Source organism: Triticum dicoccoides, chromosome 1B, assembly GCF_002162155.2.
Source record: "Triticum dicoccoides isolate Atlit2015 ecotype Zavitan chromosome 1B, WEW_v2.0, whole genome shotgun sequence".
Taxonomy (NCBI): domain Eukaryota; kingdom Viridiplantae; phylum Streptophyta; class Magnoliopsida; order Poales; family Poaceae; genus Triticum; species Triticum dicoccoides.
The window spans coordinates 812555-826808 of record NC_041381.1 but is presented as its reverse complement, the minus strand read 5'-3'; the positions used below and the strand labels follow the sequence as shown (position 1 = coordinate 826808).

The 14254-nt window shown below is 42.8% G+C and overlaps 1 pseudogene; it reads left to right on the top strand.

Moving 5' to 3' along the window:
* Positions 1 to 1808: 1808 nt before the first annotated feature.
* LOC119349910 overlaps positions 1809 to 14254 on the top strand; it is a 22433-nt pseudogene continuing 9987 nt past the window's right edge.

Genomic DNA, 14254 nt, shown 5'->3' with positions numbered 1-14254 from the left:
GACGTCCACGTTAGCTCACTATCCATTATGCAATTGTTGCCCTTGGAAACATGGTTGACGGGATCCAATAGTTGTTTGTTATCAGCTGCTTTTGGCGGAAAAAAAAACAGTTGTATTAAGTTGATCTATTGTTTACTATTTTTTGTTGACATCCAGAGTAGTTGTTGTTGCACACATAGTAGTTCTAGTTGGCACATGCATGGTCGTAGAGTTGCACACACAGAGATGTTTAGTTAGCAGGACACTAGTTGCACACACATATGCGCAATTGACGCAACAATGTAGTCTAGTTGCACACACATTAGTATTTAGTTGGCAGGAGTTACACACATATGCTCAGTTGGCGCGGCAATGTAATCTAGTTGCACAAACATTGATGTTTGTTGGCACGACTATTGGCACACACATATGATCAGTTGGCGCGGCAATGTAGTCTAGTTGCACATAAATTGATGTTTACTTGGCAGGATTGTTGGCACACACATATGCTCAGTTGGCGCGGCATGTAGTCTAGTTGCACACATATTGATGTTTAATTGGCAGGACTAGTTACTCACACACATGCTCAGTTGGGGCGGCAATGTAGTCTAGTTACACACACATTGATGTTTAGTTGGCAGGACTAGTTACACACATATACTCAGTTGGCGCGGCAATGTAGTCTAGTTGCACAAATATTGATGTTTGTTGGCAGAAAGACTCGTCCAACCTACTAGTCGATGTGCAACCCTTCCCTTCTCTATTGATGGATGATATAATTTTTCATTATCGCCATACCATGCCCCCACCTACCCCTACCAGTTATATGTGCAACTTACTCTGTTGTTTGAGCTAACTTTTTAGTAGTCGACGGGAAACTCCTTTCCCTCCATACTTGTGTATATGTAGTTTCAGTTGGCAGGGGCTATAGAAGTAGTTGCACAGAATCTGCTACGCAGTTGGCCAGGGCAACAGATAAAGTTGCACATCTCACTGACATGGATTTGTTGAATGGTGAAAAAAATGCACAAAGACAATGAGGGTGGAGAAAAGTTGTCTACAGGTGAGACCCTCAAGATACACATCTCACTAGTTGGGATGGGTGAAAAGGGGTGCTAGCAATGAAAACTACATATCCACGGGTACGGGGAAAAGTTACACTTGCAGATCAACCGTTAGGTAGTTGGCTGGGACAATTTCCGAAGTTGTACATCCACTGCTTGGCAGTTGACCGAGGTAGCAAACAGTGAAAATTGCACTTCCAACTCGAGGAGAAGAGTTGCACATCGACTACTAAGCAGTTGGCTGGGGTAGTAGACGAAGTTGCACAACTCACTTGATAGTGAGTAGTTTGAGGTGAGGTGTCATCATTAAAAACTGCACATCCATGGATAAAGAAAAAATTGCACATCACCTATTAGGTAGTTGCACATCAACAACTAGCCCGTTGCACAATAGGGACAAAATTGCACAAAAAAAGTTTGTCGAAACATATCCATGTGGGATCTAGTTTTGAAGAGGACATCGCGGGGATTTCAGCAGTGAAAGCGGATCTTAATTTCGATGTTTCGTTCAAAAGTTATGGTTTTTCAAAAAAAAAAAAATTAAATGCGTTCACACATCCTCGTATGTGCGCTTTTGCAATTCTGCTTAAACATGTCGTATAGTCTTTGTCTTTTTCTTGCTAGGAGGATAAATTAATTCCTAATTTTGTTTGATTAAGACAAAAACATACTAAAAATGGAGAGGCTGCCACGGATTACTATCGAGCCACCAACCGCCCGGTAGACACGTCCAAAAAAGAAAGAGATGGTAACGCATAAAAAATCATGAAACCACACGTAAATAAACCGAGTAGTCGTCCGTCGTCGCCGCAGCGGCCTCGCTCCCATCCCCGACTCGGCCGCTCCGGTAGTCTCTTCCAAGGTTTGGTCTCTTCCCCGGCGGCGATCACGCTATCAGGGAGGCTCCTTTGCGGCGACCATCGAGGTGAGTGCTCGCTCTCTTTGACCTTTTTTCAATAAAGGATATTTCATTGACTAGATATATCAAGGTGATACAATCGCATCGAAAGAAAGCCCGGCCTCTGCATAGCTAGATGCACACAGCCAAAAAGTCAAGAGTGCCCTAAGAATAAAAATAATCCGGTACAAATCGAAGCAAATAAATCATGTCGAGGCTAAGGTGCGGTAGATCCTATCCGTAGATCACACCGCCATCCATGGGGGTAGAAACCCTCCTTGGCCGAATGCTCCAGCCGTGTAGACGCCATCATAAAAAGGTCTCTGTCCTCCGGCCTCTGCAGGATAGACCAAGTACGGAGCCATCGTCTACAAACATGAATAACCTGCATAGGAGATGAGACACATTTGTTATTAAAGATCACATCATTCCTGGTAAGCCACAATGCCTAGCATAATGCCGCCGCTCCCACGAGAATGTGTGAAGAAAATTGTTTATCAATACCCCGCAACCAGTTGCCGAATATATTCCGTGCACTACATGGTGGGTATAAATTAGAAGCTACTTGAACTATGGCCCAAACTGCCCGAGCGAATTTGCACTCAAAGAATAAGTGTCTAATAGTCTCGTCATGTTGGCAAAAGACACATGTCTTAGAACCATGCCAGTTTCGTCGTGCCAGATTATCTCTAGTTAGGATGACTCCTCTATGTAGAAACCAGAGGAAAATCTTCACTCTTAGAGGAATTTTTAGCTTCCACAATTTCCTGTTATCAACTGGAACATCACAATGAACCATTGCATCATACATAGATTTGACCGAAAATTTGCCATTCTTTTCCATCGAAAGACGTCCGGCTCACCTGACAGTTGAATGTCCTCCAGACGAGTGAATAATTCATTCCATGCTGCCAGGCGAGGGCCAAGAAGGTCCCTACGGAAAGAAATATCAGGGTTTTGTTGTCCTAAAACTTGTTTGATCGTGACAAATTTATGTCTGACAATCCTGTACAAGTTCGGATATTGCACCATTAGTGGGTTATTCCCTAGCCAGGTGTCTTCCCAGAATCGAACCTGAGAACCATCCCTAACCGAGAAGGTCCCAAATTGGAAAAAGAATTCCTTGGCCTTCATCACGCCACTCCAAAAGTGCGAATCCCAGGGTTTCCAATGAACTTGAGAAATGGCATTTGATCCCACATACTTGTTGCGAATGATCTCTTGCCATACCCCATTCTCAGAGAGTAGTTTGTAAACCCACTTGCTGAGAAGAGCAATATTTTTTATCTCAAGGTCTTGAATTCCCAGCCCCCCTTGACTTTTAGGTCTGCAAAATATGCTCCACCTAGCCAATCTATATTTCTTGGATTCATTATCGCACTGCCAAAAAAATCTGGATCTAAAGTAATCTAGTCTCTGGAGAACCCCTTTCGGTAGGTGGAAGAATGACAACATATAAAGAACCATGTTGCTTAGGACAGAATTGATCAAGATCAAACGTCCCCCGTAAGACAAGAGTTTGGCCTTCCAACTGGCAAGACGTTTCTGAAGTCTCTCTTCCACATGCTTCCACTCGCGATAGTTAAACGCCGATAGTGTATGGGAATACCCAGATATCGAATCGGAAACTGCCCGAGCTGACATCCAAAAATCTCGATATCATCTCAAGCTCTAGCCTCCATTTACAGGTAATTACCAAAGTTTCCTTGGAAGCAGATTCTTCAGATTAAATTTGCTTTAGTTGGGTCCAGTGGCGGAGGACGAAAAAAAATTGAGGTGGGCGGACACTAAGGCGTAAATTAAATTATAATATGCCTCCATTCATAATATGAAAATACCACTAAGATCACTGAATTGTACATTGTCACACTATTTTACCACACAGATCACAAATTTAGAAATCTATTTTTCCATAAATTTGCACCTTTACTCTTACCTTTGTTGTACCCTTTCTTTTCTTACCCATCTGCTAGATTTCTACGTTTCCCATTCACTGGAAAAAACGCCGACAACAGCCGCACAAATTACAGTAATAAGCACATCTCTCTCGCACACATAAAAAAATAGCTAATCAGTAGAAATCCCAATCCCAGCCTAAGCCTCTCTCATCACTCGATCTTTCACAATTTGTCCCATCCCAATCTCTCTCTCAGTCGCTGACCACAATAGCAGCACACAGCCGCCCGCTTCTCACCAAGGCGTGCATAGAGAGCAATCGGGGCGGTGAAGAAAAATCAAGCCAGCGGATGAGAGGGAATCGGGAAACTGCTGTCCTTTTTAAGGGTAAAAGAATGCACCGGTCTTTTGTTTTTTGAGGGAAAAGAATGCACCAGTCGGATGGGAAACTGCTGTTGGGGGAGCAATCTGGGCGCTGCTGGCCCTAGTCGCACTGAGGGCCCAAATAATGCGGCCTGCGTTCGCTCGATGGCCCATTCCCTTTTCTCCTTTTTTTACCTAGCGAGGCAACCAGGAGCCAGCCAGCCAGCGATCCAGCGATGCGTATACCTGTACAAATTGCATCGTACAAAATCAACGTAGGGCGGGCGCCCAACCTCGCCCTACCGGGTCCTCCGCCTGTGGTTGGGTCCATTAATTACCTCAGGGGAGGTGATTCCTGTGATTCTTCCACTAGTAGAAACTGAAATCTTATGCAAAATCTCTTGGGTACGATACGATTAATCATCTCAAGCTCTAGCCTCCATTGATTTGACAACTTTTGCATAGACTGGAAGACCTACCGTACGCAAGCGAGGAATGAAACTTTTGTAGTACTACTGTCAAATAACGCGCTTACTCTTGTTTCAGGACTACTTTGGCGTTTAATTGCAAATGCATCGCCGATCTACCATCACACCAAGGGACCTGGAGTCCATGCTACGTAATGAAACGGCAGAGCCCAAGCCCCTGCCTCTGTCACTTCTGGAACAAATCACAAATGGTTTCTCTGTGGAGCAGGAAATTGGGAGTGGTGGGTTTGCGGTGGTTTATAAGGTACAGTAGCTGCCCCGGTCTTGATCAAACTTAATCTGCAAACTGAAGTTGTTGCTGGCAAGGCATATTCTCACTGTAGGGAAAGCTTGTGAGTACCACTATGGCCGTGAAGAGGTGACCAATACGCTTATGGATGAAAAGGAATTCCACCAAGAAGTTGAATGTCTCATGATGGTGAAACACAAAAATATAGTATGGTTTCTGGGATACTGTGCTGACAGACAAGGGAGTATGGAAAGGTGCAATGAAAAATTCATCATGGCTGATGTACACCAAAGGTTGCTCTGCTTCGAGTATCTTCCTAATGGGAATCTTTATGAGTATATCACTGGTAGGATCATGTGGCATGTACATTTTTGTTTAATCTCTTTTTCCATTACTAAAGATCATATCATTCAGCATCCCAATATTATAGATTTGATAGGAAGTATGTCAAATAATACTAAACTTCCTTTATCTTCTTCCTTTTGTAGATACATCTCACAGACCGAAGTGGAGAGACCATTTTCAAATTATCACAGGAATTTGTCAGGGGTTACACCATCTTCATCAGCATAATATTGTCCACTTAGATTTAAAGCCCGCAAATATAATGTTGGATGCTAATCTTGTACCAAAAATTGCTGATTTTGGTCTATCAAGGTGCTTTAAAGAAATGCAAAGCCGAGTTTTTACCGGGAAAGGAGGAACGATGTAAGTTTGCTAAGCCTATTGAAAATTAAAAAAAATGATGCTATGACTTGTACTAACACATGCATTACCTTGCTGATTAACCAATCACATGGATATATAATTATGCAGTGGATATACAGCACCAGAATTTTTTGACAGTACTGAAATCAGATACCGGCATTCGTACCGGCTTGATATCTATAGTCTCGGTTTAATAATCCTAGAGATACTCACCGGAAAGAAGGGGTATCACGATGTTGACAAGGTAAGCACAAATTAGGTCTTCTTTTGAAAATACAAGTTGTACTTCGAAACCAATGCATTACTTGCTTCTCTTTTAAGATGCAACATAATATCACTCTCTGCCAATTTTAGCAACAAATCCACCACAGACTCTACATTTTAGCTAAAATACTTAGAGATTCTACAACATTATAAGTATGAAAAGTAGGATTTGAACCTCTGATAGATGGAACACACAACATCTGAAGCATTGTCATGTTGCGCCAATATTTAGCATTTCAAAATCCCACAAATAAGTTTTTGTTTAACCAGATTGAAATCATGATATTAGCTGGAAAATTTTGTGCAATATGGAGTATTTTGAAAAACATTGTTCAATACATGATTGGTAAGAAATAAATGGTCCATGACTGAATCTACTTTTCCTTCCTATTGCCTAATAAGAAGTATAATTCTTGGTAACACATTGAAAGGAGGAAAGGAAAAATTGGGTACACATGGATCAAGCAACATTTCTTTTTGACTGTCCGAGCATCAGGACATCATCGCGATTTACAAAAAAGGACAGCTCGGTACACGTAGCTCCCACTTGCACACGGTCCGGAGAAGGGTCTGACCACTTTGGGTTTATTGTACATAGTCTTTCCATTACAGAGAATCGAGCATGCCCCTATTCATTTTGATGAATGGGAAAATGCAAACTTACATGGCCATATATATGAGGACAGAAAACCCAGCTTACTTATGTGGGAGAGTGGCTATACAATCTCACCACCCTTGACTAAGTTATCTCCAACCTGAACTTGGATGCATATTTCTTATTAATTGAATTAATAAATATTTTCTTCTTATATGTGAGAGAAACTAGGGGCGCACCCTAGTTAAGTTCTTGGGAAATTTTTATTGTTAGTTTGAAGTCTTAATTTATGTGGTTTTACGTAAGCTGTGGACATTATGTATGAGGATAGCATGTAGACGACATACTTTAATTTCACATTGAAAATATGGTGCTTCTTTTCATAACTCACAAACTCAATTCCACTAGTGCAAAACCGGGCAATAGCACCGGTTCGTAAGGCCCTTTAGTGTCGGTTCCATAACCGGCACTAAAGTGTGGTCACTAAAGGCCCCCCCTTTAGTACCGGTTCAGCACGAACCGGTGCTAAAGGGCAACCATGTGGCACGAGCCAGCTCCGGGGGCCTGGAGCCCTTTAGTACCGGTTGGTAAGACCAACCGATACTATAAGGTTTGGGGGGTTTTAGTTTTATGATTTCTTTTTCATTTAATTTTGTGTTTCCATTTTAATTCTTTTTCGTTTACTGGTATTTTACGATACTACACATTGTACACGTTATGCATATATATATATATATATATATATATATATATATATATATATATATATATATATATGACAAATTTTATCTACAAGCAGGGGTAGTTACCTCCTAATTATCCACCGTCGATGTGCAATAGAACAGATCGGGTTTGCGGGCGCATGAATCTGTTCGCATGCAACCTAGTTTTCTAATTAAATAATCCGGCCGATTTACAGCTAGTTTAAACAACCCACTTGATTGTCGCTGCATGCATGCCTGTTGCATGCGCTAGTCCGTTCGATCCATAGTAGTATCATTTTTTTTATAGAATCTATAGAGTAGTATGTTGACACGTTAACTGGATTAACACGTCTTGTAATTATGTGTATGTCTACTAGCTTAGAGTGTTGTTGGCCGGCCATGGTACCGAACTATGCATGTTTAACAGAGAATTTTTAAATTATTAGTTAAAGGGATTAATGAAGAGATGAGTATATTCATCTAATCTCAGGAGTATATGAATCTAAAAAGAAGTATATCACAAAAAAGGAAGTTGAAAAGGGAGTATTTTTCATACTATCATACTCCTTTAGTTTCATATAATATGTAGTACTCCCTCCGTTCCTAAATATTTGTCTTTCTAGAGTTTTCAACAAGTGACTACATACGGAGCAAAATGAGTGAATGTACACTCTAAAATATGTCTATATACATCCGTATGTGGTAGTCCATTTGAATCTCTAAAAAGACAAATATTTAGGAACGGAGGGAGTATATCACATCACACAAAAAATGTATGCAGTATATCACTGAACATTTTTTTCTAGAAAGGTAGTATCGAGTATATATGAACTAAGGTAGTATGGAGTTCATATAGTATGTAGTATATCACTGAACATTTTTTCTAGAAAGGTAGTATATGACCGAAATGGAGTATGAAGTATCTTTTTTTAATAGTGCGAAGTATATTTCTAGAAAGGTAGTGTGGAGTATATAAACAAGAGTGGTATGGAGTATGTCGACAAAAAACAAGAGAGTTTTTCTTTTAATTAAGTTGCAAAAATATAAAACTATAGGATTAACATACTCCCTCCGTCTCAAAAAAATGTCTTAATCTTTGTACAACTTTGTACTAAAGTTAGTACAAAGTTGAGACACTTATTTTGAGACGGAAGGAGTAGTATATTTTATCATTCATGTGTACACATCATGTATATGTATATATACCTCAACTTGAAGTATGTTGTATGTAAACCGTCCTAAAAGAATACTCCGCACACCATTCTAGTGACCATACAGGTATTGTCATCATAGGCTACAATCAGTACATTTCACTAACATGAACAATAGTGGAGTCCAATGATCGATTGTATCTGTACAATCCTGGCCGCCGGCCTGCTGATATACACAAGGCAAAACGAACTAGTTCTACTAAGGACAAGCCAAGGAGATTTAGAACGTGCAAAACATCTAGCTAGATAGTCATGATACGTATGCATGTCTTGTAGCCATTGTTGCCGCTGGATTATGGGGTAGCAGATCAGGTATGTATCTGGTGTTGATGAAGGCGGCGTATATTTCAGTGATCTCTGACACCTTGCGCACTCGACGGCCGCGGCGGATTACACAGCTTGGTTCCTTAGGAGTGAGTCGATGCAGCTAGCGTTGTGCTGCAAACGCGGAGCCAATACCAGATTTGAGGGACGTCGGCGGCGTCGGCGTCGGCCATGCTGGCAGGCCGGATGGCGGGGTGCATATCGGATAGCTGAAAAATCCACCAGCCAATAAAATACGTAAGTGGCTCGCTAGTGCTTCCGGAACATTAATGGAGATAAAAGGAGACGATCTAGCATGAAGATTATACATGGAACGACGGAAATCACAAACAAACAAAGAATGTCACGGGCTGCATGGATGGAAATTGCAGGGCCATACCGAATACCTTATTTTTTGTTGATAATTGCCCCAGATCCCATTATTTCGGTGCAGATGTGATTTGGAGAGAGAGATCTTTGTATGGCATCCATCCAGGAAAGGTTGCGCCATAAAAATTGGGACGTCCGGCCAACAACTAATCGGGTTCAAGATTAATTACGTTTTACTGTGCCCGACCGTTTAGGAATGCACGAATCTGAAAGAATCTAACGGCAATAGAGATGGAGGTAACTACCACCTAGTGGTAGGATGTATTTTCCCTATATATATATATATATATATATATACATATATATATATATATATATATATATAGAATTTCTAGTAGAACCAATCATGCATATATATATCATCAATGTCTCACAAACCATCATATTAATTAATTCACACATACACACATGTATAGCTATATACAATTTCTCCTACATATGCATGTTGCCTTCGGAGCCAATGGCATTATAGCCTAATTGGTGCCTTCGGAGCACGATGCTAATTGGAAGTGGTTTTCATGGGGGCGGTAGCGGGTAATAGTATTCTCCCTTCGGATTTATGACCCGGTCGAGCAAAAATCCCGCTATTTCCTCTTGAAGAGCTTCTACGCGCTCCGTTTCTAGGAGCTTCGCCCGCACCTCTCTGAACTGTTAAGAAGGAGATCAATATACATGTGTATTAATTGTGTGACTAGATATCGATAATGGTATAAAAATTGTGAATAGTGTTTTGACAAGCGTACCCATTCCTGTCTTTGGGATCTGCTCCTTTCGGACGCCATCATGCGAATGTTCTCGCAAACGCAGAATGCACACAGATCAGTCCCCTGCGCCTGCTTCAGGGCCTTTACGAGAATGGAATTTGATCAGATAATAATTAATCAAGCATGATAATTAAAGAGATGGCAGCTTGCTAGCTAGCTAGTACTACTTAATTACTTACCTTGGGTCTTCCCCATTTAAGCTTTTCTTTCCATTCGCCGTCCGTGACCCTGATGAACCTTGCCCAAGCCCTGCCCGCCGAAAAAGAAAATGAATAAAGGGGTTATTAAATAGTTCATATCATGAAATGACGAACTAAATAGGCCGAGATATATAGTTAATAATGATTGAAATTACCTGTTGACTATCCCAAACAAGATGTTATAGTCAGTTTTTTCTTTGAGTAGTGAGTCCAATATTTCAACTGTTCCGGCGTCAACTTTAATGATACACAAGACCCAGTGATATCTGCATGCATACACGTTTGCATGTCTTAATTAAGCGGGCATATGTAAGCAAAAACATGTAGCTAGCTAGTAGGCAAAAACAGAGAATTTGTAGTACAAGATAGTGTGACTCACTGGAAGTTGTAAGGAAGTAGTATATCTTCATTGTATTTGAGGCGCTTCAAGGACTCTAGCATGCTGTCCTCTACGGACTTTTGATGACGTTCATCTAATTTCCATGTGTATTCATTAACGGTGTTTGGGTCAATGAACCCAATGCCATAGTGTCCACCTTTTCTCATTTCATACATCTTCATCCTGCATATAATACCACAGAAAAGAATATAGTGAGGATAATTACAGGTAATGATTGATCAAAAGGATCACTACAGTTAGCTTGAGACTTAAATTACTGATGTGGCGCTCATAGTCTGTGTCAACAGGCTTGGGAGCTGGTGGTTGAGCCATACGAATGAAGTGGTCAATCCTTTCCTCAGGCACTTTCTCCCTTGGCGGCGTTGGTGGTTTCGGTGCAAAATGGGCTTCCACCTCGGACTTCGATATGGCTGCGATTTCCTCCTCGGACCTGTCATAAGCCCTCTGCGGAAGAGGTGTGAGGCTTGGACCATATTTATATGGCTTGCCTCCACCTGTACTTCCTGTACTACCTCGACTCGTACCGCTACGCACCATAGATGCGGGGTGTCTCTTCTGTGATTGCTGAGGCGGCGGAGACGGCCGACGGGGCTGAGTTGGACGAGGAGGAGTGGCCGCCTGAAGCTGTGCCGGACTTGGAGGAGGAGTGGCCTGAGGTTGTGCCGGACTTGGAGGAGGAGTGGATGTCTGACGTTGTGGCGGACTTGGAGGAGAAGGAGTGGCCTGACACTTTGTCGGACTTGGAGGAGGAGTGGCCTGACACTTTGCCGGACTTGGTGGACTTGCAGGAGCGGGAGACTGCTGACTCGGTGGCGGACTTCGACGAGGAGTCGGCTGACTCGGTGTCGGTGGCCTTCGAATGATGATGCAATCCTTTTTCCATAGGATGATACAATGTTTGGCGTCTCCGAGAAAGCGCTCATCGTCACGTCCAGGATAGTCAAGCTCTAGCTCCGAATATGGGTCCACCACCTCATCAACCAAGACACGAGCATAGCCCGCTGGAATCAGGTTGCAATGGAAGGTTGCCTCGGGGGGATTTGTAAAAGCAATGGCGTCCGACACCTTCATGGATATGTTCTTTATTTTGACGTGTAGCTCGCAGCTAGTGTTCTCCGTGATGTCATCCACGGGGTATCTACCCAGCATTGCGTCGTCCGGGGCGGAACCCACGCTGCTTCTCGGCATGGATGGGGCGGTGCTATCCAATGCTGGATCATTCGCTAGCTGCTGCAGCTGCTGAGACCCCCTTTGCTGGGTAAGTGAGTCGATCTGCTCCTGCTGCCGCTGGAATTTGACTACCAATTCCGCTTGACTTGCTTCTAGGCCTTGAAGGCGTTCATAGTCCCGCTTCCTCTGCTCCTCCTCCATCTTCCTCTTCTTCTCCTCCGTAATCTTCTTTCTCGCACGGGTTCTGTAGTCGTTGTTCCAGTCTAAGAACCCCTCATACCACGGAATAGCGCCCTTGCCTCGTGTTCTTCCCGGGTGTTTAGGATTTCCCAGGGCACGCATAAGTTCGTCGTTCTCTCTGTTGGGCTGGAACACCCCCGATCGTGCCTCTTCTATTGCAACAAGTATCGCATCGTCGGCTCCCTTCAGACTTGCCCTCGTCGAAACATTGCCTGTCTTCGGGTCCAACTCCCCCCCATGCGCATAGAACCAAGTCCTGACCCTGGGGGGCCAGCTCTTAGTAACCGGAGTGGCACCTGCATCCTCCATCTCTTTCTCAGACTTATCCCACTTAGGCATTGCCACCGCATAGCCACCTGGCCCCAACTTATGGAACTTATCCTTTTTTCGGCATTCTTCTTGTTTATTCTCGACCGTTCCTTAGCTAATTCCGAATCCTTGAATTTCACGAAATCGTCCCGATGAGCACGTTGGTTCTCTAGTGTTCCCTTGAATACTGGAGTCTTCCTTCCTCCCTTGACGTACTTGTCCCATTCACGATTCTTGTGGTTCTTAAATGCAACCGCCATCTTCCTAAGAGCAGCGTCCTTGACTTTCTGCACATCTGCTTCTGTGAAATGATCTGGTAGGGTGAAATGTTCCATGAGAGTATCCCAAAGCAGATCTTTTTGATTCTTGTCGACAAAAGTAACATCTGGACGTGGAGCAGCGTCCTCTTTGCCTTTTTGTCTTTTGTCTTTTGCTGGCTCTCTCCATTCTTGAAGGGAGATCGGGAGTTGGTCCTTCACAAGCACTCCGCACTGATGAATGAACTTGTCCGCAATCTTCTTAGGCGCTAATGGTTCGCCATTAGGTCTGACTGCCTCGATATTGTACTTTACGCCCTCCTTCAACTTTTTGTTCGGGCCTCGTTTCGTCCTTTTGCCTGAAGATTTGCTCGATCCGGATGGCTGAAAGAACAAAGATCGATTCGTTAATATATCTTCAAGTCATTTAAAACATGTGATGATCACCAGATACCTGCTTATATCAATATATATACCTCGCCGGTCTTTGTTGTTTCAGGATCAACATGTTCTTCGTCATCGTCATAATCGTAGTTCATGACTTCATCAATTCGGTCGTCGCAATCGAATATCATATCACCCTCTCCGGTGTTGTTTAGAAATTCGGAGCCGTCATAATCTTCTTCATTCTGATCATCATTTGGCCCGCGTATCATATTGAACATGGTCTGTTCTCCCTCTCTGTCGGTATTGTCTGCCATAGTTTTTATTTAACTAATTCAAAAGAAATATAAAACAATTTAGTATTCAAATTACATCGTCTCGAATAATAGATATAATCTCGAATACTTCGTCTAGAATAATAGATATAATCTCGAATACATCGTCTCGAATAATATATAATATTGAATAGTACATCACTGGCTAGCTAATTAAAGATCGAATACTACAGAAGAATCTAGGACACTCGCGGTTCCTACGGCGTGGGCGGTGGACACCCAAAGAGAAGGAACCCTCACAGGATCATAGCTGAAGTGAGATCCCCGAAGATACTGCCAGGTATTGGAGAACCTGCCGCCCTCTAACGCAACCATGTAGCGATGGACGTGCTCGTCCTCCTCCCTGATACGGCGACGTACCACCTCCGGCGGGGCCGGGTCCCTCCGCACCGAAACTGGCCCACGCGAACGCCACCAAACGAGATCAGGGTCGACGAAGGGACCCGGGGCCGGGTTCCTCATCAAGCGGCGCGCCCCTCCAGGCAGCACCTCCCAGTGCCAGCCCGGCGGAGCCTAGTCCCGGACATGGGTCGGCTGGACGTCATCGCGGACGGGTCGACGGCGAGGATGCGGGCCGGGCATCGTCGAGAACAAATACTAGCTATATGCCCGCAAAAAGTAACATTTTTTTAATGATTGGATTTTGATAACTAAAATTTCTAACATTTCTATATAACACTAATTATGCTAATCTAAATAACCTAAATAACACTAAAATTTCTAACATTTCTAACATTTCTATATAACACTAATTTCTAACATTTCTATATAACACTAATTTCTAACTGATTAAACACTAATTATATCCATCTAACATGCATTCATACATATATAATAGTGAAAAAATAATAATCTAAATAATCTGAACTAATTAAACATACAAAATACGTGTGTGTACTAATTAAACACTAATTATCTAAACTAATTAAACATACAAAATAATAATCTAAATAATCTAAACTAATTAAAGACTAATTATCTAACCTAATTGAACATGCTTGTGTGTGTGTGTGTGTACGGGCTCGGGGAGGGCTCACAGCGGGCGAGGCGACGGCGAGGCGAGGCGACGGCCGGGGCGGCGACGGCGGGGACGGCGCGACGGG